Source organism: Lepidochelys kempii, chromosome 14, assembly GCF_965140265.1.
Source record: "Lepidochelys kempii isolate rLepKem1 chromosome 14, rLepKem1.hap2, whole genome shotgun sequence".
NCBI lineage: Eukaryota > Metazoa > Chordata > Testudines > Cheloniidae > Lepidochelys > Lepidochelys kempii.
The window spans coordinates 24,149,468-24,177,457 of NC_133269.1; the positions used below are offsets into that span (position 1 = coordinate 24,149,468).

The 27,990-nt window shown below is 54.7% G+C and overlaps 1 long non-coding RNA gene and 1 pseudogene across 2 annotated transcripts in view; both read left to right on the forward strand.

Moving 5' to 3' along the window:
- Positions 1-660: 660 nt before the first annotated feature.
- LOC140897888 (uncharacterized) overlaps positions 661-27,990 on the forward strand; it is a 43,383-nt gene continuing 16,053 nt past the window's right edge. The window contains exons 1-2 of one of the 2 annotated variants that reach the window (XR_012154853.1): positions 661-681; positions 2,226-2,375. This is a non-coding gene — a long non-coding RNA (uncharacterized lncRNA). The other variant, XR_012154854.1, reaches the window with a different exon arrangement.
- LOC140897979 (C-type lectin domain family 2 member D-like) lies at positions 2,402-27,299 on the forward strand (annotated as a pseudogene).

The following is a 27,990-nucleotide window of genomic DNA, read 5'->3' on the forward strand; positions in this document are numbered from 1 at the left end:
ATTTTAAACCTTTCCAGATGACTGTACCTCTTTCAGGAGCAGTGTAAATAAGTCACAATCTGAAATTTTAGTTTCTACTGACTTCGCTCGTGCTTTTTGTGTTCCCCTGGTTCCCCTGGTTTTGTGTTCCCCATGTTCCCCTGGTTGAGAACCAGTGGTCTACAGAATAGTTCACCAAAGGGGGCATGTGAGGTCTGTATCAAGGGCCAGTAGCCCAATGGTCACCATAATCGGAGCAAGACCTCTTTACGGATACTATGTAAGGAGCTGTGTCTCCAGACGGACAATGGTGCCCTTAAGGTCTTGGAGTCAAGGCAGGTCACGGGAGGTGATGTACCCCAGATGCTCCTTTCAGACAGGAGACAACTGAAGTTACCTCCCTGTCTGGCCCTCTGTGTATTGTGTGCCTGATGTTGGATGTCTCTTTGCGCACTGAGCCAGGTGCAAAATTAGATTGCAAAATCCACAAAAAAGGGAAATCTACAGGAAGAAACTAACAGCAGGGGGCTGTGTGTGTGTCTGTCTGTGGTGTTTAAGCATAAAGACAAAGGATCGGCCTGATCTCTCTCGGTGTGCAAAGACCTACTGGATCCGTCCCCTCGGAGACAAACTGACAGTACGCATGTCTCAAGAAAGAAGGGTCCGAGGCTGCCTGGCTATGAAGTGCTGCAAGGATTTCGGGTGAGCTGTACTTGGTTAGACAGGAGAATACCTTGTTAGTTTGCTCTAGGCTCTAGAACGCATGTTATGACTTTGTTATATGTAACCATTTGTTTCCAACACTTCCACTTGACTCTTGGCTTTGTTGAACTGAGGTGTGATTTCGCTGTGAGCCTATGGCAGCGCTGTGTGTTAAGTGGAGCAGTGATCTGAGCTGGACCTGGTAAGCTGGGGCCGAGGATGTTACTGTTCCTTTGGAAATAGTGAATCTGTGAATCCTGCCAGGGGACCAGGGACTGGACGCTCCAGACAGATGCTCATAGGGCTTGAGGGCAGAGTGGGCCTATTGCTACCCTGCAGTGACGGCAGGCCCAGCAGCGAGTGCGTGTGGCCAGTGGAGTTGGGGAGCTGACCCCTGACAGGCACAGACAAGGCTCCCTCAGGCAAAGGGCAGGTGGTGGCGAGGTGCCTCCCAGCCCTGGGTACCCTGGGAAGCATTGCAGGGTATTAACTTACTGCAGGTTTGGGGCAGTTAAAAATTACACCCCAAGGCCCCAGCCCAGTGAGGAGGACCGAGGAGAGGAACTGTGACTGCGTGGGGCACCTGAGTCCCAGCACCGCCCAGAGTTCTGCTCTGCCTAAAGCCCAGTCCCGCCCCGTGAGTAGGGCTTTACCAAATTCATGACCATGAAAAATGCATCACAGACTGTGAAATCTGGTCTCCCCCGTGAAATCTGGCTGCGGGGGGAGGGAGAGATATGTCCCAGTACTGCCCCCCTTACGTCTACGCTGCCTTCAGAGCTGGGCGGCCAGAGAGCAGCAGCTGCTGGTCTGGTGCCCAGCTCTGAAGGCAGCGCTGCTGCCAGCAACAGTGCAGAATTGAGGGTGGCATGGTGGGGGAGGGGGAGGGGAAGGGCCGATCTTACGGGTGGGTGATGTGGGCAACTGCCCCGAGCGCGGTGGTCAGGAGAGAACCCCGCCACCCGCCAGCTCCAGGCCCTTTTAACCTCTGAGTGCTGGACCCTGGAATGGGGGAGGGGCAGGGCTGGGAGCGTCCTGGGCAGGTGCTCCTACCCTGTGCCAGGCTCTAGCTGCAAGTTCGGGCTGGGCTGGGGAGGAACCGGACCTCGTCCCCTGCATGGACTGCTCCCAGGGCCAGATCAGAGCCACCTCCAGGAACCTCCCCCAGCAGCAGAAAGCACCGTGGCTGCCGGCCGGGAGCCCAGCTCTGAAGGTAGCACCACTGCCAGGAGCAGTGCCGAATCAGGGTCACAATACCGTGACACCCCTCCCCCAATAGCCTTGAGACCCCCCCCCCCCCTTGACCCTCTTCTGGGATGGGATCCACACAGTTAGAACAGGGTGATATTTCAGATTGAAATAGCTAAAACTGTGAAATTTAAAGGACTTTTAAAAATCTCATGACCATGACATTTACCAAACTGGATGGGTGAATTTGGTAGGGTCCTACCCAGAAGACTAAACAGGGGGTACTTCACATTACAGCTACACAAATGTGGATCCTCAGTTGCACTGTTTCTATCACGGCCGCTTCTTTCTGGCAGATCCATTTGAGCTCCGCGGCACACGTCTCAGACAGAACCTGGCTGCCTTTTATCCACCCGCAGCTGTTCCCATCAGCAGAGCCTGAGAAGCTGCAGAGTGAGAGAGAGTCCGTGTCACTGTGGGTCCCTGTAACAAGGAAAGGCCCAGGGGTGAGTCTTTCTTCCCCCTCCCCGTAATGGGAAGCTGGGCTCTGGTGTTGTCCTTCATCTCTAACTTCCCTGTGGAGCGTGAGTCGAGAAGACATCCCAGGCTGTGAGGTGAGTTAGGGCAGTGGCTCTCAACCTTTCCAGACCACTGCACCCCTTTCAGGAGTCTGATTTGTCTTGCGTACCCCAAGTTTCTCCTGACTTAAAAAGGACTTGCTTAGAAAATCCGACATGAAAATACAAATGTTGCCACAGCCACTATTGCTGAAAAATTGCTGACTCATTTGTACCAAATAATTATAAAATAAACCCATTGGAAATAAGTATTGTACTTACATGTCCGTGTGTGGCGTACAGAACAGTATGAACAAGTCAGTGTCTGTCTGAAATTTTAGTTTGCACTGACTTCGCTAGTGCTTTTTATGTAGCCCGTTGTAAAACTAGGCCAATATCTAGATGAGTTGACCTACTCCTCGGAAGAGCTCTGTGTGCCCCAGGCATACATGTACCCCTGCTTGAGACCCACAGAGTTGGGGGTCTGGAGCAAGGACCATACGAGGCTGAATCCCATGGGGTGGGTGACCTGGTACTTGTTCATTGGAAGCACCACCTTGATCTCCTGCATCTCAGCTTTCCTTTAAAAACGAAGTCTGATGGGTGAGAGGAAACCTGCACCGTGCGGCCTGGGTAACGGAAGAGTTGCAGGGAGCTGAGGACTTGTCCTGATTAGGGCTGGATTCCCAAAGGGACTTAAGAGGCTAATGGCCACTTCAGGCACCTCTGTCTCTTGGAGTGCGAAGTTCCTTGGAGAATTCCACTGGGTGGGAGACTCAGCTGTGAAGGGATGGGGCGGGCAGGAGCATCTCATAAACCCAAGATTGGAATAACTGAAGTAATGTTCCTTTTGCACAGAGCCTCAGCTCTTTGGAACCTCTGCAAACGCTTTAGCCACGTGTTTAATTCCATCCGCAGGAGTAGCCTTGGATGGCAGTGGGAGGGCTCAGTTGCGTATGTGTTTGCAGGATGGGCGCTCAGGGCAGTCCCTGATGCCAGGGGAAAGGGGATATGAAGTGCCACTGTCTGGATTTGGGAGCCTGCCTGCACACCAAAGTCACTAGGCGCAGGGTGCATGACTTCAAGGTGCTGGGATGGGGAAAATCAGCCCTGGGTGGTTATTTTGAGTAGAAAACCAGAGCCACTTCTGGGGTCTTTCAGCTTCTAATGCCCTTTCCCTTCTGCAGCTGGATTTCAGCATATGATATAATCCCTCTCAATGCCAAGTCAGTGCCATAAATCACTGGACTGGGTGCAGAAATCAGTAGGCGATGTTCTCTTGCCTGGGTTATGCCAGGGCTCAGACTAAATTATTCTTCCCAAAACTTTTAAAAGCTGAGCCCCCTCCTCAAGGCAAAGAAACCAATCGTGCCCCTCACCCGTCAGCAATGTGTTAGCGACCCCACCCCCCATTTTCTTGTATACATCTTCAAACCCCACCCTTCCCACCATGGCAAGCCCTTCTCCACGCTTCAGGAGACGCTGGAGTAAATGATCCTAACCGTCCCCTCTAACCTTAAGACCTGAGGGACCCCGTCCTGGAGCATCTTAAAAATCACAGTTCCCAGACTCTGGAACAGGGGCTGCTTTGCCGGGCTCACCTTTCTCCCTCCGTCACGTTGGCCGTTGAGGATAATGAGCCTGGAGATCTCATTCCCGCTGCTCTGAGTGGTGACCATGTGCACACGACCCAACTCAGCTCTTACTGTGTCCCAGGAACGTCTTCATCTTCTGGGAGAATCATGGCAGCAGTGGGATGATTTAACGGAGTCCCTTAGTCATGGGGCCTTTCTCTCTCTCTTTAGTTTCAGAGCCAGCATCCTGGAATCGTCTCACGGTGCGTGGAGTGGTGGCAGTGGTGGGGGTGCTGGTCTCACTATACGAATGTGGGCTTTGGAAAGGTAGAGGGAAAGTGTTTGCCTACTCGCGACTCGTCTTCAGGAAGCTGCTGACTCATCAGTCCCAGCAGCCTAGAAGTCCGCAGGATTCACAGGAATCTGAGCTCCCCGCAGTGCGTGACAGGGACGGGGACCAGGCCCAGGGAACCAGAAACAGGAATCGAGACCCAGCCCTGGAGAATGGGGAGGGAGACCTGCTAATGGAGGACAGACGCTTGACCCAGGAACCCAGAGAAAGGGATCCATTAGGTGGGGACACGGGTGTGGCCCAGGAAACTGGAGTAGCATTGCCAATCCTCCAGGATGACCGGGAGACTGCAGGAATTAAAGATTAATTGTCATGTGATAAAATCTTCAGGAATATGTCCAATTAAAATTGGCAACCCTAAACCGGAGTGGGGGGAGGGACCCATTAAATGGAGACAGACTTGGGCTGGGGAACCAGCTAGAAGAGCTGATCCCTCTTACGATGCCCCTCAACAGTGGGGACTAGACTAGGCGAAACTTTTCATCTAAATCTATTTTAGATTCAGCAGTTTGCGAATTCATATCCGGTCTGCTGAATTGTTCATGTCCAGACCCTCCCCCGAGTTCTTAAAAAGTCGAAGCATTTAGTTTAGACACTTTCCAAACAATCCATTTTGATTTTTCAGTTTGAAACAATTTTTTGTTAAAAAATGTCCTTCAGTTTTATTTTAAAAATTCAAAAAGTTACAACCCTTGAAATGTTCCTGTGGTTTTTTTTTTTTGTTTGTTTTTGTTTTTTTTTAAAGCTTTTTGGTTCATCAAAAATTTGGAAAAAAATTAGTTTTGTTCAACCTGAAACCAGTTTTTTTCCATCTCTTTTTTTGGAATTGTCAGCGACCAAAACATTCTGTTTGCCCAGCTCTTGGGGCGGGTGAGTATTTTTGTGGTTATATTGTGGGTCTCTGAGTCTCCTTGTTGCTCAAAGTTTTCTTACTGTAACAAATTGATTTGAGATGAGGGCAAGATAGACAAAAGCTTCCTAAAAGTGTGGGAGGGCTGCTGGCACCCAAACTGTGGCCCAGCCCCTGTGCCACCCCTTCTCCTCGAAGTCCGGCCCCTTCAAAACGTCCCTTTCCGAGGCCCCCCTTCATGCCGCCTTTCTCCCTGAGCTCCCACTTCACACTGCCCCTTGCCCCCAAAACACTGCCCCCCTCCCACTCCTTCTCTCCCCCCTCATCCAGTCGCTCACACTTATGGCCAGTAAAAACTGGTGGGCCCTGGTCTCCCCTGTTCCAGCACCCATGGATGAGAGTGGGAGAGGATGAAGAACTCATTTCAAATATAACTCCCCCCCACCTCAAAAAAGCACAATTTGCCAGCAACAACAAAACGGGCCAGTCACGCTGTGTTGTGTGTTACATTCCCGTCCTGGGGCGGTTTATGTCTTTGAGAATGTGAACCCTGCAGGTCTGGGTGTTTTTCTGCGTAATGTGACCTCAGTGCTCCTCAGGAGAGCCATTGTTTGTAAATGTTTCAGGAGCAGACATATTTATCATTCATGGACAGACGGACATTTATTCATAATTAGAACTGGTCAAAAATAGCAGGGGTGGGGAGGGTCATGAAAATTGAAGAAGAAACCAGTTCCCCCCCGCCCCATATTCTTCAAACTTATTTGCAAATGTTTTTAATGATCACATTTCTGTTTAGTTTTGGTGGGAAAACCTCCACGTTCTCTCTCAAGTGGGCAGGGAAATCCAAAATGTTTTTTTTAAAAAGGGAACTCTTTTCAAATGATCAATGTAATCCAAAGTGGCATTTTTAATTCAAAGGTTGCATTGTGAGTGTTAAACCGTTTTGAACCAGCTCTACTACTATATAACAAGATGAGTTTATTTTTCATGATGCATTGTTTGGGCCACGTTCCACGTGGTATTTCAGTTTTTGCACCGCTCTTCTCTTCTTGCGTCTGCCCCTCTCATAAGCTGTGGCCTTACTCTCAGCCCTGGAAACACTTTAACCTGCATGTTTAACTTTAATGACTGCTGTGAATAATTCCATTTCAATGGGACAACTCGGAGGTCGGGTTTGCGCTACGGCTCTATATCAGTGTCACTACGTCATTTATTTAATTTTCTTTCTTTTATTTGTGAAAGTTATTGGGAGGTGAAAGCAGGTAAAATACATGAACAGGTTCGGACAGTCCAAGTTTATCAGTGCAAAGTGACAGCAGAGATGAGGTATCTGCTAGTTTTCCATAAGTCTCTCAGGGTTACCCAGGATAACTTTGGGGATCTCTGTCTTGCATCTGGAATGTTCCCTGGAAGTGTCCAAACAGCTCAGAGATGCAGAACCATTTCCTGGATCCATTCTTACAGCTGTCTTCCCCGGAAAGCAGTCTGGCAAGAGTTCCTGTCAGCTCTTTGCTAAGTTATCTGCCAAAACACTAGAGTTTTCAGGTGCCGAAGTAGCCCTTTGAATCATGGTGAAATTATCCTCCCAGCCACCACCAAAATTTGAAATGGTGCCCCTGCGTACACGGTACCCTACCGTGCTCCCCCAAGAGGAGCTGCATAAACAGGCAACTCTGCAAGTTCTCTGCATGCCTCTGCAAGAGACCCCCACGCCCCTCCATTTCCTTGGCCACATGTATCCTGTCCCCATGTTGGTGGCTAATCCAGAAAAAGGGGGAAAGAGCTCATCACTGCAACCACCTGAGGGATGTGTTGGGCTGAGCTCAGCTGGTCAAAGCAGGCAATAGGGACAGAATCGGAGACTTGAAGCTCCTCGAGTGACCTCTGACCTTTCCAGATCTGTCCTTCAATCAGACACAGCCATTGTAAAGTTTAATGTGATAGTAACTAGACCCATTTTAAACCCTTCACCACACAAGACAAAGCCTGTAGGATTCATCATGAGCTATTTATTTCTCCTCCCCTGGATTCCTGCAGACACCTTGGAGCTTTCCCTCCTCTCTCCCAGGCTGGGCTCACTTGATTGCAAGAGCTCAGCGGAGGCTCCAGCTTTGCTCTTTCGCTTCCATTCTTCACGCCTTTGGATGGCTGCATTTGCAACTGAGCAGCCTGATGGAAACACTGAGTCCTCTGTCCAAAGACTCCCTGAGAACAGGGGGAGGTTCGCCTGAACTCTCAGGAGTGGAGGCTTGGCCCATAGGGCAGGGTTACCATGTTTGAACTTTCAAAAAAGAGGACACTCTGGGGGCGGGGGGGGAGTTGTAGCCCTGCCCCCTATCTACTCCCTCCCACTTCCTGCCCCCTGACTGCCCCCCACAGAACTGCCAACCCATCCAACCCCCGCAGCTCCTTGTCCCCTGATCGCCCCCCCCAGGACCCCCTCTCCATCTAAGCCTTCCTTCTCCCTGTCTCCAACTGCCCCCTCCTTAGACCCCCCCCACCCTAAATGCCCCCCTAGAACTTCCCCCCCAACTGGCCCCTTACTGCTCCAACCCCTATCCGCACCCCCGCCCCCTGACAGACCCCTGGGTCTCCCACACCTATCCAACCACTCCCTGTCCCCTGACTGCCCCCACAGAACCCCCGACCCATCTAACCCCTCTGCTCCCTGTCCCTTGTCTCCCCGACCCCTCTCCATATGCCCAGCCCTGACAGGCTCCCCCCAGAACCCCTGACCCATCCAACCCCTCCTGCTCCCTGTCCCCTGACTGCCCCTTGGGACCCCATGCCCTTCTCCAGCCCCCCGGCCCCCTTACCCTGCTGCTCAGAGCAGTGTGTTTGGGGTGCGGAGCCAGACACAGTGCCGTGCTCCCCCGCAGAGCGCACAGCTCCCCAACCCCTGCCCCCAGAGTGCTGCATTGGGAGGGAAATCCCGGCCCTCTGGAGAGTTTTACAAATTCCTCCCGGAGGGCGATTTAAAACCCAAAAAGCCGGACATGTCCGGGAAAATCCGGACGCATGGTAACCCGACCACAGGGACTCCAGGATTTGCAGCTGCTGCCAACTCTATGGTGAATCCTCCAACTCATCACCAACCATCTCTTCCCCATTCTGCCACCCGGCCCCACGGTCTGACCGTGCAGAAGACCAGAAACCCTTTGGGACAGCAGGAGAGTCTCCTCAATGCCGCACTCTTTGCATGGCTTCCCGCGGTCACCGGGAAACACGACTACCCTGCCCCCAGGAGTCTCTCAAGGAGCTGCCGGCGCAGTCACTGGGCACCCACTCGTAATGGTCTCAGGCAGTGGCATTGCAGAGGGAGCTGAGCAGACCGTCTCTTCCGTGACTTCCTGAATTGCGGCCAGGACGGATTCTCCTCTGCGCTAGAGAGAGTCCCAGAGGAAAAGTAGCTGTGGTGGGGGAGGGGGCAAGACAAGCTCTCCCCCTGAGCCCTTGATTAGCAGGTAAGCAGGACTCTGGGAGCCAAGGAATCAGTGTGTCTTGCTGGGAGAGCAGAGCTGGAGAGCAGAAAAGGGTACTGGAGGAATTGTAGAAAAGTCAGTGTCATGGCCGAGTCATGGGCAGCCAGATCTAGTGGGCAGAGGCAGAGTCCACACTCACGAGACAGGAGTCGAGAGTCAGCTGGGTCAGGACACTGGAAGAGCAGAAGCAAAAGACCAAATTGTGTTCAGCACCTCAAGTCAGATGAGTCACCCCGAGTCCGGATGCCAGGAATTCAAGCCTGGGGAGTGGGAGCAGGAACAGCCAACACACGGTCCAGAGGGGGCGGGGAGGAGCTCGGGTGTTCAGACAGCTTCTTGTTCCTGCTGCTGGTTTAAGGAGGTCCTGGGGGCCGATTAGCTGCTCTGGGACTCTGCCAATAGGAGCCTCAAACTGGGTCTGGACTTCGTCAGTCCTAGGTAAGCAGTTTTTCGTAGGCTTCCAGGTGGCGTGCTGGAGGGTGGCTGCTCCCAGGAACCCTGCAGACCCGGGTTAATGAGCCATGGGTCATGACAGTGACTGATCTCTCCCCGCTCAAACCTCCTGCATGAAACAGTCTCCAGGGTCCCGGACGCATCCTCTGAGAATAAAAAAACACAGTCATGAGGACAAATAGGCTATGGAACAGGAGCCCGCTCTTTGTTGCAACAACCCCAAGTGCCCAAAAGAGTGGACGGTTCTTACCTCCAGGACATGCCTGGGATCTTCCATCTAAGCCTCAGTGGGACCCCTGTTTCTTGGTCTGACATGATGAGATCATCTGTCCCCACTGCTCCCTGCGCCGGGCTGGCTGCAGCACACATCTGTGTAAGAGGCTGGGCCAGAGAGATGTTACAGTCAGGGTCCAGGCAGCCCAGAAGGAGAACAGAGGGTCTGAAACCAGAAGACGAAGCAATCAAAACAGCGGATTCGAGAGAGTGGTTTTGTACCCTACAGGGACATCAAAGAAGGTCTGTAAGGAAAGCTGAGATGTTAGTCTGGAAACTGCTAAGGCAAAGATTGTGACTTGTTAAGGTTCAGTTTAAGTCACTACAAAGTATGTTTTGTTTTCTTTGTCTGTTTGAAATTTGTCTCTTTCTCTTGCTTAGTTTCACTTAAATCTCTTCTTTGTTACTGTGCTTCCCAAAGCACCTCAGCGTTGGGTGTTCGAGTGAAGTGTGAGTCTCCAGCCTACCCAACAGGCTGAGCTGTGCCCTGTCTCTCTGAAGGTAGCAAAAAATTTCTGAGTGGTGCTGGGCCCAGAGTCCAAGGGCAGTTCACCAGACATCTCCTGTGAAGCCCAAAGAGACCAAAGGAGCAGGAGAGATTCAGGCCCCACTGATCCATGGGAACTTCCCACAGAAGAGGCTACACAGGGCTCCAGACACAGCCAGCAGGATCCCTCCCACAAGCTGGGCCGTGTCCTTCCCCTGCCAGCCCCACAGCTGCCTCCCCACCCCAGCCTCAGGAAGCCCTCCCACCTCCCTGCTCTCCCCACCCACTCTCCAATACCAGGCTGTTTCCAGAATGGAAGCAGGTGCGTACCAGAGTTCACTCACCGCTAGATGCTGGCCAGGCCTCGTGTCACCGCTTTCTAGCTGGGCTAGCAACCCCGCTGATACTCACTCTTGCAGTTTGTTGGCTGAGAACTCAGCCCTCCAACCAGATGACTGGCCTTTACTCCACTCCTTCCTGGGTCGTGCTCCTTCCAAACAAAGTCCAAAAATGTCTTGAACAGAAACAAGGTCTTCCACCCTCGTGGGGAGTTCTGCCTCAGCCTGATTTCGGCTCGGCCTGCCCTTCTTGGGTTTCCATAGTCTTCTGTGTCCCCTTCCTTAGGGACGGTGAGAGAACCCAGTCCTACCCTGGACTCCAAATCCGGTCCAGCCCGCTGACAGGTTTGCTGAGGGGATGGTGAAACCCTATTGCTGATCAGAAGGAGGTCAGAGTCTGTTCTTTAGGAGCTGAAGGTCCGTTTGTCCTGCTGCAGGAAGTGGAGCTGGAGAGCGGAGATGTTAGGTGAAAGAGACTGCATGATTGAGTTGGAGACTGAGGGAAGGGAGTCTCCTCCCAGAAACGGTCCCAGAGAACAGCTTTGAGGAGTTCTCTGGGGAGCCTCCTGCTAGGAAAAAAACAAGGGTGGCACATTGATGGAGATGTCTCTGTCCCAGGGATGGGGGAAGCTCCCAGCCAGGCTATGCAGCAGGGATCCCATTTCTCCCCCAAGAAACCCAGATGCCCAAAGAAGTCAATGGCTCTTACCTCCATGAGGGAATGGGGTCTTCCCTCTCAGCCTCTTTGAGAACTACCACTGCTTGGTTTCCTCGGACAAGGGACCTGCCCCCACTGCTCCCTGAGGTGGTTCAGCTTCTGACTGCACCCATCTGGGAGGCTGTCACACACCCCAGGGCCTAGGAGACACGGGGGGAGGAGGCTCCTCTTCATGTCAGACTCTGAGAGCCCATAGAGGGGCCAAAGGAAGAATAAAGGGCAGGAGATGAAGCTAGCCCTGAGCCTCTGTCCCATCCTCACCTCCGCAAATGTGGAGCTTCCTGAGCTTCAGTTGGGCAGACAGTCTGTCGCCCTGACCCAAAGGTCCTTCTGCGCCATATGGGGCAGGAAGATCTCTGCCTGGGAGCACGGGCAATGGGATTGGGGTGAGATCAAGGAAAGAGGGGAGGGGTATGGGTGGGAGGGAAAGAGCTCCTGCCCCAGATGAAGGAATTTCGGGGGCCGAGGGAAGGACCAGCTCCACAGAGAGGGCAGAGAATTTCTGTGAGTGCCAGGGGCCTCCATATCCGCTTCGACTAGCCCCGCATTTACAATGAGACAGAACAGTACCTGCAGCAGGGAGCGGGACTTGCTGAACAGGGAGGGGAACCTTTAAGAGCATCAGATGAGCCACAGCCCTTGCAGCGCCTCGGGCATCTGGTGCAAGTGCCTGATGATGTGAAGCTGGCCCATGACCTTGGCTGTGACATCCTCGTGCTGCAGGGGAACGAGAACATGTCAGAGACAGAGACACTCCCCAGGAATCAGGGAAAATTAAGGGCACCTGGAACCAGCACCATCATTTCCACCCAGCAACTGCTCATGTCTGAGTGGTGGATTCACCCTCCTGACGCCCAGGATGGAGGCTTGCTGTCCTCTCTAGTGACCTCCAGTACCAACCCCCCTCCTTGTCGGGTGGGCTCCTGCCACCGCCCCATCGGTGTCCCTGACAGCTGTTCCACCTCCAACCCACCTCGGGAGACTGCTCAAGTTCCTAGAACCCTCTTCTCCACCCCTACCTCCATCCCCACCCAGGTAGGGCAGGGAGGGGGCTCTAGCAGGGTGGCGGGGGGCAGAAGGGATTCTGGCAGCAGTGAAGTGGGATGGGGAGAGGTTGAGACCTTTCCCCAAGTAACCCCAGGGACAAAAGCTAAAGCCACAGGATGGCAGCCCTGCTGAACGGGCCAGCGAATGGCAATAGGATGGGAATGAGGCCCTGGCCCCCACCCCAAGCTCCTGAGTCGATTGCAGTTGCTTACCGTGACCCCCATCAGTTGCTGCGCTTCCCCCAGGAGGGAGTAGACGAGCATCAGCCCAGCCTGGCTGACACGCAACAGGGGGTCGTGGATGGACAGCACTGCTGTCTGCAGGAAGGATCTCTTCTGACCAATGGAGAAGAATTTTCCAAAGACCTAAAACCAAGAGGACACGGGACTCGAGCAGATTGCCCAGAGCCAGCCTCCAAGTCCTGGCGGTACAATGGCATCTAGTGCCCCAAAGGGCGGGGAAGAGAGCTGCTGTGGCCAAGGCAGTTCATTCCCCAGGAGGCTTTCAGGGTCCCAGGGCTCAGGGAAGCCCCTTTATTAAAAGGTCGCAGATGCTGAGGGACCAAAGCCTCCAGTGGCTCTTTCGGAAGGGCAATTTCTGGCAGGGGCCAGGATAGGCTGGAAATGGATCTCTAATGTGTGTGAGCAGGCCCACTCTGCTGTGCAGGGCACAGAGACGACAGGGGACCCTGTGTTGCTTCCAGCAGAGAGATCTCCTGCATCTCAGCGGCTAGAGGAGTGTATATGGGGGGAGATAGGGAGGGAGTTGGAGCTGAGAGACCAAAGGTCTCTTCCCCGCAGCTTAGTGATTTCTCTCGTTGCTGGGAATGGCCTCTGCATCTCCTTGGTTTCTTCACAGGGAATCCAACCTGCAGCCTGACAAGGACAAGGAAACTCATGGCCCAGTCCCCATCCCAGACACTCCTCGGAGACTTTTCTTCCGCGACAGCAATTCAGCTTGTGGGAGGCGGGACAAGCTCACACAGTCTCTCTCACGGGGCGTCTGTGGAGCAGCGTTCTGTCGATGCCCTTGTCGATCCAGGAGCCGCTCCAGGGCCTCCTCTGTGATGTTGTGGCAATCACCCATTTCACCTTTGACTCCAGGCTGGGGGCACTGTGTTACGGTGTGTTGGAAGGTTTGGATATTCTCACCACAGTTGTGAGACGGGGGCGGGGGGGTGTCTTTGATTTTCTACTTGTGCAGCAAGTAGCCGCAACTTGGGTCAGTGACAATGTGCTTCTTTGGAACAGTGGCTGAGGTCCAGATACTCTGCCATTCCCTGGCCGGGTCTGGAGACATGAGGGGCGCGCATGTGGTCCATATTAGCTCTGGAGCTCACTATGTCCCCTACCCAGTTCCCAGGTTGGGGCATTCGGCTTCCTGACCGGCAATGGAATTGGGCAAAGCCCACCTCCTTTCTCTGCTTCTACAGGGTGCAGGGAATTAAACAAGGGTCTGATCAAGCAGTCGTGACTGACTGACACAGTGCTCTCCTCTCAGACACTTGGGGATCAGCCAGCGGGACAAGGAGCAGAGAGACACCCAAAGCCATAATCTTATATTAACTCACCCACCCGGGGATCCTCCTTATGCCACGGAGCAATGCAGCCATGTAAGACACTCAAATCACGGCAACTAGCGAGGTTCCAATGTGGGACCTTTAGCACCAGCCTGTCCCACTGGTTGCTGGATGAGGAACTCTGAGCTGGAAATAAGGAGTGGGCTCTTTTCCTGTCTCCAGGAGGCATCCACTGCAGGGAACCCAGCCAGCCACACTCCCTGAGCTGTGTCATGCCCTGGCACAGTGCCCTTACCTCCCCCACTCTGGCTGTATTCTTGTAGCCTAAGAGCCTTCTGTCCTGGTGCCAGTCATAGCACCAGAGATCTTCTGCATCATGTATGGTCAGGCCTGGAAGAGAGAGACAGAGAGAGAGACTTTTCTCCTCATTCTGGTTGCAGTTTCTGTGTCCTTCCAATCCCACTGGTGGCTCCACAGTGGAGTGGAGAAGAACAGAGGCAGAGAGAGACTTGTCCTTCAGCCTGGGTCAGTCTGAGAGAAATGGTCTGGGGTCCCATTATCCACCTGTGGTCACTCTCAGTCCCCTATTGGGTTCTGTGTCCCAGCTGGGTTCCTTACCCCTCTGTTGGAGCAGCAGCTGGTAGAGCCGATAAGTCCCCTCCCTGGCCTGCCGGCTGATGTCCTTGTCTGGATCGCTGACAAACAGAGCCAGCTGGGCCACATGGTGACCCATCCTGGGGAACTCGGCAGAGATCTAATGGAAGGGAGAGGAGAGGGGACTCCATCAGCATTTTCCTGTCAGCTCCCCTGGGCCAGAGGGCTCCTTCCCCTTAGCTCCTCTGCAGGAGATGCTATGGGAGAGGAGCTTGAGATCGACCCTTCATTTGCTCTGCTGCCAAGGGAGCCCGGAGCTGCTTGGGATGCCAAGCAGGGGCTGGAGCATGGGCCCCTTAAAGGCCCAGGGGCAACACTGAACCAGGACAAGAAGAACTTGAGTCAAGCCTAGCTCAGTCCCTGCTCTGACTCTGCCTCCCCATGAAGAACCCTCCTAACCCACAGCCCCGGCAGCAGCAGATCCTGCAGCCCTCTGGAGCCAGCCCGCCACCAGCTGGAGCCAGCAAGCTGGGGTCGGAGCTCACTTACGTCAAACTCAGGGAGGGTGACTGTGTATCTCAGCAGGGCTGTGCTGCTCCTGATGGCCCTGGCTCGCTCCTGCGACACCCTGGACACGACCCACAAGTTGATATTCTGCGGGGAAAGGAGGCAGGTCAGACTCAGTGGCCAGGTGCACCTGCTTTGAAAATGAGCTCCCCACGCCCCCAGCCCCAGGGGCCTGAGACATTCTGCGCAGGGGGGAATATCTGAGGCCTTGGTGGCAGAGCTTGAGAAGGGGATTATTTCACCCAGGATGCAGCTTGTACCCTGCAGGTCACAACTTGTCAGCGTCTCTCTAGATTCAGACAATGTTCGGGGTCGGGGCTGGTCCCCTCCTCCCAGAACTCCTGATTCCTGAACAGTTCACCAGAAAGGAGACTGAACCCTCGGCCCTTCCCTGCTTCGAAAATCCTTGCGGGGATGTAGGGAGTGACTGAGAACACAATCCCCCCAGGAATTTCAGAGCAGATCAGAGGGAAGGGCTGATTCCCTGGGATCCTCCTGTTTCTCTAGGAAGGAGCGTGTGCCTCTTCTCTGAGAACCATCTCCCAAATCTCATGGGGTGTGTGTGTTGCAGGGGTGAGGGAAATGTGGGTTTTCAGACTCTCACTCCCCAAGACAACCAGGAGCCCTGTGGTTAGTGCTCAGCAGAACCAGGCAGTGCTCTGGCTTTAAGTCCCAGCTCCTTCCTTTGTCCCTCAAGAAGGAAGGACCTGATACTGCTTGCACTGACCTCCCCAACCAAGGACGGCCCACTGGGGACCCAGCTAGGAGGACACAGTAGAAAATGGATCTTCCAGTCTCTCCTTACCAGTCCTCCAAAGAGTTCAGGTGAAATGGGGCTCACCTCCAAGATGAAGTGGAGCCTGTCTGTGCCTGGGGACTCTGCCAGCAGGTTCCCCAGCATGGCATCCAGGACCTCTGGGATGACTTTGTGCAGAGCCTGCAAAGCATGGGTCAGAGTTAGGGAACCTGGGCCTACACGTGCCACAGGATGGGAAGAGGGGTCTCTGGGAAACAATGGGGAGACTCCCAAACACATCTCCTGGACTCTCTCCTTCACATCCCACTGCAGGCAATTCGCAAGAATTGATGACCCCTGGACCTTTGATCCATGAGCTTAGCAGGTCTCTGCAGAGTGCCTTGTAGGCAGAAGAGTATGAAACCGCCAAGTTGCTATGGATGGAAGCTGGGCTTCTGGATAAAACAGGGCTTATGAAAGAAAGAAAGAAAGAAAGAAAGAAAGAAAGAAAGAAAGAAAGAAAGAAAGAAAGAAAGAAAGAAAGAAAGAAAGAAAGAAATCCCCCAGGGAGGGGCAATCTCTAACCTGCTGGAGGCAAGGATCCAACCCTGCAGTTTCTTCCATCTCTGCTACCCCACCCCTAAATCTGGAGCTCCAGTGAATCAAGGGAGCAGGGACCAAGGACCACTCTGGAAAAGTAAGAGGATGGAGGAGGAGGAGGTACCTGGATGTCGGTGGAGTCCTTCTCCGTGCCCAGGGTGAAGACGGAGTGAAGGGCAGCTCGCAAGAGGTGGGTCTCTAGGGCTGGCTCCAGGGCAGGTTTCATGGTGCTGGCAAGAGAGAGGAGCTGGTATTAGACTGTGCAGTACGGGGGTGGGACTGTCGCCAACACAGACACCAACCCACAGGGATAGAGGCACAGGCTGGCGAGAATGGGAACTGAGACACTGAGCTTGGGAATGACAAGGCCAAGGCGTCCCAGACAGACAGTGGCAGGACAGGAATAGCTCCTGTTCCCTGGAGCCTGCTGCCCCTCCTCTATCTGAGCCCGGGAGTGAGCCCCTCCCCAAGGCCCCTGTCATGTTATGGGAGTGAAAAGAAGAGCCCACCAGGAGAGAGTGACCCTCCCCACCCCACCATCTCTGCCAGAGGCGCCACTCTTGGGAGGTGACCTGGGAGGGACAGTGACGGTGACTCCCAGCCTTGGGCCTGAGCAGCACTGGGGTGAGGGGAGCCGGCGGGGTGGGGGGGTGGGGCTGTTTCGGTACCAGAGGTTGCCCACTGCAGCCAGGGAGTGGGCGAGGACGGCGCTGGGTGACGAGTCATCGGGAAGCTCCTCGATGAGCTCCTGACACAGCCAGTGCCCCACATGGCCAGAAGGATCCCCCACCACCTCCCACTCCCCCGATTCCTTCCTGCCCATCCGACTTGCCCCCTTCCCGGATTCCTGCCCAGCTCACTCCCAATCCCCTTCTCTCCTCCTCCCTGTCAAAACTGCCCCCATTCAGCCCCATCCCGACGACCAAGGTGGGACCATGTGATTCCTTGTCCCCCACTCTCAGCTGTCCCTCAGCCCCACAATTCCCCCCCTCCCTCCAGTTGCCGTATGGAGTGTCTCACTCACCACGATCCTCTTCACCACAGCCGCCTTGCAGCAGCGCGGCTCCAGCGTGTCCTCCCCTCTCTCCCGTGCAGCCAGACATGCGGGGTAGATGGCCTGAAGGAACAGGAGCTGCTGCCCCTCATCCTGGACCCACCAGGAGTGGGGTATAGCGAGAGAGAACCTGTTAGCGAGGGACCTTCCTGCCCCACCCACACCAGCTCCAGGGCTCAGGCCTCAATGGGGGATTGTGGGGACCCGCCGATTGTCCAAATCCCCCACCACTCCTACACAAGCAGGATCAGGAACTGGGACAGTGCCTGTCGGGGGAGACGACCTCGGCTGTTGTGGGATAAACACCCCCATCTTGGGGGTCCCACATAATGGATGTAAAAGGGCTCCATTAGGGGTGTTGGATCAGGAGGGACAAGACCCTCGGTAGGGGGTGGGGATGCTGGGAAGGAACAGGGCAATCTTGGTTGCAGCCCAGGTGGGGAACATTTGTACCTTATCTCTGCACTGGAGCTGCTCTCGGATGACCTTGAGAGCAGCTTCATCTTTGGACATGTCCACCCCTTCCTCCTGCTCCGAATCCAGGGGGGTCCCTGCACCAGGGAGGGAAGGACAGGGGTGTGGTGGGCAGAGCAGGATTCAAGACCCCCCTTCCCACCTCAGGCCCCCAGGGCAGATCAGGCCCCAAACCCCCCTCTCAGGGATGCCTTCAGCCCCCAACAGTTGCAGAAGCCCAGAGCAGAGCCCCCCTCCCCTGCCCAGGACTCCAGGGGAGGTGCCTGTTCCCCCCGCCCGGAGCAGCAAGGACCAGAGTGGCAGCAGCTCTTCACGCCCCCACCCCCAGGTCCCCGTGCGGAAGGGGCAGCTGTGTGACGGCTGCTGCTGTCCGTGGGGTTCGCAGGGCTCAGGCCAGACATCTGGGCTGGGGACCCCCCGTATCCCTGGGAGAGCGTCTGGGCCCAGGGTGTTCACATCCCGTCCTCAGCCCTCCCGGAGCTCAGCCCGGCTCCTCACCTGGAACAAAGCAGTGGCGCCCGTCGGCCTGGCTGCTGCCAGAGGCCCAGGTGCTGCCGCTGTCCCAGGCTGAGCTGCCGGTGCTGGGACAGGGACCTTCCCCCTCCTGGCCGGCGGGGGCTGGAAGGGCCTCAGAGACCGGGCAGGGCGAGGCCTCCTGATGGGAAGGAGGGCTGGGCTCCTGGGGCCGCTGCTGCCCACACAACAAGCCCCAGAGCCACCCTGCCCGGCGCCCCTCCTGGGCTGGGTCCTGCCTGCAAAACCGCAGCCTGGGCCAGCTCCACTGGGGCCTGGTCGGGGCCTCTCCCAGCTCGGCGCCTGCGCCGGGAGCCGGGGTCCTTTTCCAGAAGGCCGGGCACTTCCGCCGTCTGGCCTGGACGGGACCTGCTTCCCCGCCAGCGGGGATGCAGGGGTTGCTCTGCCCCTTGGGAAGACGGCAGCTGCTTCCATCAGGCTCTGGGGCCACCTGCAGAGCCTTCCTCCGCAACATCCGCAGGAGCCTGGCCATCCTGGAACCGAGCGGGGAGCAGGGGTGAGTCTGGGCTCAAGGCAGCCTTTCACTCCTGGGCCTTTTCCGTCCCTCCTCCTCCCTGCTCCAACCACAGCCGCACCCTCTGCCCCCACAGGAGTGCAGGGAGTGCCATCTACACACACGGGCAGGAGTTAATTGCATGATCTGCTCCCAACCTTTCCCCTCATAATCCCTGCTGCTGCAATAGCCAGGAAGTGTCATCCTTTTCCAGCAATGGCGTAAGTCCCAAAGACCATCGGTTACTCTGGACAAGCAGCCCCCTCCTGTCGTCCCAGGCCACTCTCCCGCCCAGGCTAGAGAAGGAACAGAACCCAGGAGCCCGGACTTCTCCTGGGAAACCATTCCCCATGTCAAAGTCACAGAGACCCTAAGCACAGGAAGACCAGGGCCCTCCTCGTTCCCCATTGATTTCCAGGCTCAGCAGCTCACAGGGTCTGGCCCAGCTCAGAGACCCTCAGCCTGGGGAACAGTGTCCCACAAGGGAAGGGCTGGGAGCCCCTTTGCTGGAACCTTTCCAAACACACTGGAGACGGCTCTGAAGAAGCCCCTGCCTGGCCTAAGAGTGAGGGGCTCTTGGGGGCTGTTTGCAAATGAAATCCCCCTTTGGAGATAGTCTCTCCCCCTGTTTCTGCCTCTCCCCAGACAGACAGGGGAAGACACCGAGGAACCTGAATGCCACTCACTTGCTCTCAGTGATGGTATGATGGATGGCGGATGTTCAGGGTCAGCAGACGTCCGTCGCCCTCCTCCTCACTCTCCAAGCCCAAGGCAGGCTGGAGAGGGTGGTGACCTCAGGAGTTTCCCTGCCCAGCCAGCAGGCAGGGTGATGACACGAGGGCGATCGACTGGCTATAAAAACAAGAGTCTGTCTGATTGCCAAGGGACGGAGAAACTCAGCCAGCAGCAGGGGGGTGCCGAACACTGCCCTAGGGCGGAGGTGACAGCGCCTCCAGGATCCTGACATCCCAGCACTTTACCCACCTTCCTGGAGCCTCCCAACCCTGCTGGTCTGTAGCGATGGGACCTCAACCCGACTGATAGCAAACGGGCATCACCTACCAGCTCAGGGTCACATTGAGTGTCAGAGCCATGGATGGACCCCTTCACTAACCACTGCCGCACACTCCCTCCCACAGCTGGCAATTGCAACCAGGCCCTAATGGCTGGTCCCCCTGACTTTGAGAGGGAGGGTCACTCCTGCTTCCATTGCTGCCTCTTGATCTGTGGGACTTTGGGCAAGTTGCTCCCCCTCTCTATGGCTCTCTGGGACTCACATCCCTGAATGGGCTTTAAAAAAGACAATGGTTAAAGTTTGGCCCCAACTAGTTCTTGTTTCTCGAGACTAGCCATTTTAGCAAAGTTTAGAGTTCTTGACATTCAGCACCTGGAAACATTCCTTTCTCCTTCGCAGATGGCCTTAACATCCCTTATCTCACCCAGGCTCCCTGCTGCCTGGAGTTAGAGAATTGACCCTGTTCCCATTGGACCTACCCAAGGTGTCACACAGCAAAGCGGTCACGGAGCCAGAAAGAGATCACAACAGTCTTGACTCCTGTTCTAACAGACAACAACCCCCCCGGAGGCAGTGATAAAGTCCAGGAAATAAGGTGTGAACATTTGCATGGAAACCGTTTTCTGTCAGAAAATCCATTCAGACGAAACCACTTTGTTTCTTGAAAGCATAACAAGTAGGATGAAAATTCTCTGCAAAAATATTTGTTTGCAAAACAAGAGCATCTCCTCTCCGTCACAGTGCATTAAACTGTCTCGTCGTACACAAAGGGGAGACACTATGCTCTAGAAAATTAGATGAGATGCTTCAGTCTGAGCTAAGTAGTTGCTGCTCTTCACAATTTCAAAACAATAAAATAGAAATGAGATTGAATATTAGGTCATAATCTGCTATGGCTCAGTATGATAGGACACCCCCTAGTCTGCACTGCTCCAAGTGACACTCTTCAGTGCATCCCCAGCATCCACCCATGGTGAGGTAGGTGGGAGAGGATTGTTATTTGTACTTGACAGAAGGAGAAACGAAGGCTGAGAAAGGAGCGGGGACTTGTCTTAGCTGATGCAACCAGTCAGTAGCAGAGTTGCTCTCAAATGAGCTACAGACCAACAATTGTTCCTAGTAATTATTCAGCAATTATTTCAGAAGAATTGGAATGTTCGAGAGGATCATGAACTGCTCCGAGACAATGAATGGAGAGCAGTGTCAACATTGGTCAGACATCTAACTGGTTGTGACTTATTTGCTTGGTCATAAAAGAGAACAACAAAGACCAGAGTTTCCTCCCTGTCAATAGCCCCCTCCTCAGCCAATCAAGGTTGATACTTTGAGGAGTGGGAGGCTAAGGGTTCTCATCAAATAGCCCAAAGAATGGCCCTGGTCACCACCGAGGGGATCACTCTCGGAGCACTAGTCCAGTCTCACCTCTCTGTGAGGGCCTCCCACAACCCCCCCCCCTCCCCCAGCCTCCTCTCCACACACAGAGCTCCTGGTGGTGGGAGGAGAACAGAGGAAAAGGACAAAGGAAGCAAGAAGAGAAAGGTAGGAGGGACAGAGGAAAAGGGAAAACAAAAAGGAGTAACCCCAATGTCCCCAGTAATTCTAAGGGACAAAGTCCTAGGTCGGAAATAAAATACTGCCCCCACAAGCTAATGTTTTCCTTTCCTAAAAATCAGCCGGCACCTGATGGATCAGACTGAACAGGTTCCAAACCTCTCCGAGTCTCTTACCTTCTCTACAGGGAGGTCTGTTTTCGAGCAAAACCACAAAAAGAAAAGGAGAAAACTCCGAAGAGGGTCCTCCTTGTGCTCACGTACGTGCAAGTGAATTCTCTCTCAGTCCTCCAGGAGAGACCTCGAGAAGGAGACGTGCTGAAGCAAAGCCACAGGGATCTCCGAGGTTGCCCCTGTCCTGCTCCCCTGTCCTGCCTGGCTGATGTCAAGATCTCTCTGTGAGGTCATCGCCTCCCCACCACCTTTGTCCAATAGGCTGAGGTCCTGCCAAAGGCCCTTGTGATGTCACTGCCACACCCACCCCGCTGCTGCAGTGCTGATGTCCTGCCCCTGTCCAGCCACATTGGATGTTTGAGCTGCTTCCCCTGGATCACCCCTCTCAATGAGCGTTCATTGTGGGCTCAAGCCGAACACAGTAAAACATCAGAGGCTTCTCCCCATGCTACACTCAGTTTTTCATCAATTAGCAGACTTTATGGACAGAAGAGACAATTAGAGCATGTCTTCTGACCACCTGCATATCACATGCCTTCTGTAGAGCATAGGAGCTAGTTTTTGACTACACACCTTCCAGAAAGGCATCTAGTCTTCATTAGAAGACATCAAGAGCTGGTGAATTCCCACCACTTCCCTTTCTAGTTTGTTCTTTTGGTGATTCATCCTCACGGTTGAATATGTGTGCCCTCTTTCTCATATGAATTGGTCTCTTTTGAGTTTTCAGCCACTGGGTCTTGTTATGCTTTTCTCTGCTAGATTAATCAGCCCTTTAATACCCGATATTTTCTCTCCATGAAGTCACTTCAACACTTCAATGATGTCACCTCCCAATCTTTTTTATCATCTAAACAGGCTGAGCTCTTTCAATAGCTCACTAGCGTCTGCCAGGAAGGGAGTCCCCACAGAGGGACACCGTAATCTCCCAGGGCGGGAAAAGGCTCTCACTGCCATTTCTTAACCTCATGGGGTATTCTCCTGTTCTGCCAACCCCACCCCTATTTAAGCATCTCCAGGTGCCTGAGGGAGCAGGAACCAAAGGCCATCCTGCATCTGGGACAGAGATGGAGGTTGATGACCTACCTGCCCATGGTGACCATGGTGCAGGACAGCCCTCAGCACATGCGAATGCAGCTCCAGATCTGGGAGCAGCTTCCCTTTGCTGGCACGAGACCTTGCAAGTTGAGGGGGTGAGACAGGCACTAACTTTTGGAAACCCTCAGTGGGATCAGAGGGTAATGGTTTGTAGAAAGTGGTGTTGGACAGCTTTACAAAAACTAGACAAGAACGGTGCATGTTCCAGGGCAGCTCCAGCCCTGGTGCTGTCAGTGAGACGTGTCCTCCCAGCCCTGCCTGACGGGTCTTTCTGTTTCAGAACCTCATTGTAACTGCCAGAAAAGCCCAACCTGTGGAGTTGTGGTTGCACTGAGAGTTGTATCGTCTGCTTTGATCGCTGCCATCATTGCTCTGGCAGGTGAGTTCCCAGCTTCCGCCCTGCTCCCTTCCCCTCCATCTACAATCTCCGTGCATCCCATTCCCCGTGACCTGCCACAGTCCCTCTCTCCTCCTGGCCTGTCTGGCTTCTGCCCCTGGGACAGAGGATTCCTGGGGGATGTTCCTCCCCGACCCTCCTCCTGCTCCCTCCCAGACCCCTGCACCTGGGCACTCTCTGTGTCGGGACGATCTGACTGACATTAGCCCCCCCCCCCCAGCCCATCTCTGAGCACTTTGGGTCCAAGTCACCTTTGCCACGCGCCGTGAAGCAGTCCCTGACCAGGGTGTCCAGTGGGACAGGGTGCAGTGCAACCCTGAGCCCTTTGCCTTCCCTGTGTTGCTCTGAGGTTACCAGCCTGGCCTTCCTGGATCTTCAGGTCACGCCTGTGGCCGGGCGGCAGGTGCTGCCGTGTTATTGAAAGGAGCCCTAGAGCTCAGTCTAGACCCCTCCACCAGCGCAGTGTGAAAACCCACCAATCGCTGAGCTTGGCCATGAAGGGTCCCTTAGCACCATTCACTCCCCCGGGCTGCCCAGACAGCGTGTGCTCGTGCAGAGGGCTTCTGTTTGCCGTGAACATGAACCCTGCTGTATCCCCCCGTCGTCTGGGGCAGGGCGTGCTGGAGACTGTCGGGGGTGGGATTTCTCTACTGCCCTGGGATCCGATCACTGGGCCCCAGGAGGGTTTAGCAGCTGGCAGAGGGGATTGAATCCAGGTCTGTCTGCATTAGGAATCCTCTGTGCCGATGTCATGACATCCGTGCCGTTGAATTAGGGCAAACCGCTAAAGGAGACGCACCGCACTGGTGCACAAAGCAGCTTGCCTTGGTGGAGTTCGCTGCAGGAAGTTACCAGAGCGAGCCGCAGTGCTCCAGCGCATCTCCAGGAGGTGTTTGCCCTGATGTCACTGCGTCACTGTGATTATACGGGTGCAGATTGCTCGGATACAGAGGTGAATTAAGTTCCATCATTCCTGGCCCACAGTGCAACAGGTCACTTCCCGTGGCTGTGGTGTCTGGCGCCCCACTTGTGGCTTTCATGTCCCTGAGTGAAAGTTCCCACCTTCTTCTCAGTTGTTCACCTGCTGTTTGTTGCGAGGTTGAACATCCAGCTGTTGATCTTGTGCCTGGGGTGAAATGCTCTGAGCTGTGTCAGTCCCTCCCAGGCTGGGAGTGTCCCTGGAAGCCTTCTTGCCAGGCAAATTTACTGTGACAAACATCTCCCTCACCCTGCGTCTGATTGCCGTGGACCAGCCCCAGCTGGGGGTCCCAGTAGGCTTGGCAGGCCGGTGAATTGACTGCCTGTTTGACCTCAGTCAAATAGTGTCAAATACTCCAGCAAGAGCCCTGGGGGTAGGAGGCAGCGTGATTTTTGATTGCGTCTTGCAGCCTCACTTGTGTTTTTCAGAACTTGGTTTCAATGTTTCACTTTTTAATCTGAGTTAAAATAACTCAGTTCAATAATTTTTTTAAAAATTAGGCATAAGTATCTACCTTAAGCTAAACCTACTGGAGACAATGACGTCTTGCTCTTTTTTTGTTACTGTTCTGATAAATTGGTATTTTAAAATATTTGACCATTGGTTTTTTTTATGACACATTTGAGGTACCAGTCAAATGCCCAATTCTAGGTGCAACTCTTACCCTCCATGTGACTGTCTCATTCTCAGTGCTGGCGTCTAAGCTTTCATCAGCTGATCTGTGCCCCCCTGCTGGACCCTCGTGCCCAGACAGCTGGGTGGGATACCGAGGGAAACGCTACTATTTCTCCGAGAGGGAAGGGAGCTGGACCGACAGCCAGAGCCCTGCTCTGCACCGGGTGCCTCCCTGGCTGGGATCGACAGTGAGCAGGAAATGGTGAGAGACTCTCGAATTGCCAGACACTGGCCTTGGCTCAGCGGCGGCTGCTACAGTAGGACCTGGGCTCTGCCCCCTCCCGTGCTGGGAGGCCGGAGTGAATGAACTTCCAGCGGCTGAACGCCAGCCCTGGCTGGGCCCAGGGCCCTATTGTCTGTGTGTGATCACGAGGATTGGCCATTCTCAGCTTCCCCCTCCCCAAATAGGGAGACAGCCCCTCTCTAGGGCAGGGCTGGCTCAGGCATCTACTGGCTGCGGGAGTGGGACTGAGAACCCAGCCAGTACTCCTGTTTGGGGGAAGGGAAAAGAGCAGCCAGGTGAGGCTGTGGGGGGTGGGGTGGGGTGGGGGTGGGAACCTGTCACATTGACCCCTCCCACTTTAGCTTGACTTGCTCCCTCCTCCTACCCTGCTGTGGTGAGTGGGGGCTGCTCTGTGAGAAGAGACGTCTCTGCAGAGAGTTCAGACCCAGCAGCAGCCCCCAGACCAGGGGGACTTGGGGTGTGGGTGACTGGGAGCACTGGGGCCGGGCTGCTGTGTGCGGTGGGAGCGTTAAGACTGCCCGGGTGGTCTTGTGCTTTGCAAGAGGGAGGGGAAAATCCCACCCCCCCCGAAAATAAACTGAGCACCCTTCAATATGCGACTGGGATTCTCTGCAGCACAGAGCCCTGGAGGGGCGGTGGGGGGAGCACGGGAGCTGGGGCTGATACCTGCTGTCCCTCGGCTTTCTTTAAGGCGTTCCTGCTGCGCCATAAGGGTGTCTATGACCATTGGATCGGACTCCGGAGGGAGCAGGGTCAGCCCTGGACATGGGCCAACAGCACCAAATTCAGGGACCTGTGAGTCTCTCTCACCCCTCTGGACTAATTCCCTGGGCTTGGGGATTCTGGTGTCTGAGCGGTTTGAGCTCAGGTAGATCCACCATTCAGTGCTAGTGAAACCACCAGACACGACCCTGGTCCGTTCGCGTCCTGTGTGTATCGGAGACCGATGGGAGCCGGCGTGTCCCTGAACTCTCGGCTCCTCCCCGCAGCACGGTGCTGGGCCGGAGACAGAGCCCGCCATAGCCAGAGGTGCCCTCGCAGCGTGCTGGGATTTCAGCTGGGACACTCGCTGTTCTCCCCCAGCCCTCTTCAGCAAGGTCCCTGGGGTGTCTGACCCCCCCCGGGGAAAGGAGGTAGCAGGGAGCTCAGGTTAACAGTGGCTGCTAGAGAGGGCAGCATGCCGAGCAGTGCATGGCAGGTGCAGGTCCCGCTGGGGATTGCAGCCGGCAGGTTTGAGTGACTTGGCTGATGAGGCCTCTGAATCCGCAGCAGGGCACCGATGTTAAAGGAGCCTGCGGTTCACAGGTGCTGGACGCCTGGGGCTCCCACTGGAATGGGGTACAGTAGTGATGGCTGCCCAGCCAACACCCCGCAATGGGTTTCAGTGGGCTCCAAGTGTGATCACAAAACCTTGAGCCTGGAGCAGGGTTTGAACCCCGGAATTCAGCACTAGAAGCATGAGCCTCTGCCATAGGAGCGAAAGAATCCACTTCTTTAACTGAAACCCCCCCTGATTGATAAAGCTCTTATGCAGGCCAGCCATTAGAGGGGGATGGAGACCCCCCACTTCCCTGGTCTGGTTTACTTCAGTACTTTGAAAACTCAGGCTGTTATGGCGCTGGGTCAGGGCTCCCCAATGGACAGTCCCCATTCTGCTGTATTGGACCCAACCTTTGGATCCCACCTGCTTCCAGCCTCACTGGGTCTGAATAGCCACCAGACACTGTCCTGAGTTCGGGCCTCTGTGGCCCTCTCCTGGGGTACAGACTCCCTGTCTGGTTCCCTCCTTAGGAGGTGGGACCCTGCAGATCAGCTGCTGTAGGACCCAAAACCAGGTCTGAACCCTCCCAAACCTCCCAAGAGGCATGTTGTCCCTAGAGCTCCACCCTCTACTCCAGAGGAACTCTGGGAGGGTCACGGGAGGGTTACAAACAGGGCACACATGCTTTCACAAAGGAACTTCTTCAACACTCTCTTTTTCCCCCATCCCCAATGGAAAGCTCAGGAGTTATAGATCAATGGAAAAGGAAACCCCTGAATGCAATTTCCTCTTTCAGTGTCATCTTGGTTCTGCTCCGTGTGTTTCAAGGAGGGGAGATTCCTCCTGCCCCCCGCTTTTCCTGCTCGGTCGTCTGATTCTGGTGATGGTCTACCCCTCTTGTTAGAGGACCGGTCCCTTTTGACAATCAGTCTAAGAAATTCTCTCCATCCTGCTGGGGACTTTCCATTCTCCAGCACCCCTGTGGGCTGCTCAGCATAGAGGGTCACAAACAGTCAGTGGTTCTGCAAAGCCCCCGCTGTCCTGAGCTCTGCTCCTGAGGGGCTGGGAGAGTAGCTGCTCTGCACTCAGGCCTGCACTGTGGAGAATGGCTCCCCTGGCTGGGACTGGTGTGAAATGCCTGGCCTCTGCCTGACTGCAGCTCCCTGGCTTCTGTGTTGCAGGTTTCAGATAAGAGGAGGAGGTGACTGCGCGTATCTGAATGAGGAGAAAGGGGTCAGCAGCTCACGGTGCTACATGGAAAGACGGTGGATCTGTAGCAAACCTGAGGTGTATGTGATGGGAAAAGAGACTGCACTGGAAGGGGGCTCGAAATGAGACTCCTAGAAGTGACACTGATCCAACTCACACCTACTTGAACGAGCCAAGTCCCCATTCGTCAGCCTGGCCAGGATCTCAAAATCAGGCAGCGGGGCCCTCAAGCATTAAGTGTGTCTCGTTTAAACTGTGGATTCTTCGTATGTGCCTTCTGCTTTTGAACCTTTAAACTCAGGGTCACATTGTCAAGCTTTTCTCTGCAGCTGAGAGGGAGTGATCTCATGAGAAGGAGTCTCAGCCACACGCTGGGGAAATGAGAGAAGGGAAGGCCTTGTTCGTTTAGACTCCAGAACAGCATTTCTCAAATGCAGCCACCAGCTGATTGTTTTGCAGCCACAAGAGCCTCCAAAGTGCCCCAACAATCGCTGAGATGTTAGGTATTAAAGGTGCCTTCTAAATGCCATAAATCCTAATGCGCGCTCCCTTTTACATAGTACCATGTCGGCAGAGCTGAGCTACATCGGTGTGGTTTTCTTTGAAGTCGCAAAGTGTATTCTTTGGCTAAGAACATAAGAAGGGCCAGACTGGGTCAGAGCAAAGGTCCATCCAGCCCAGTATCCTGTCTGCCGACAGCGGCCAACGCCAGGTGCCCCAGAGGGAGTGAACCTAACAGGCAATGATCAAGTGATCTCTCTCCTGCCATCCATCTCCACCCTCTGACAAACAGAGGCTAGGGGCACCATTCCTTACC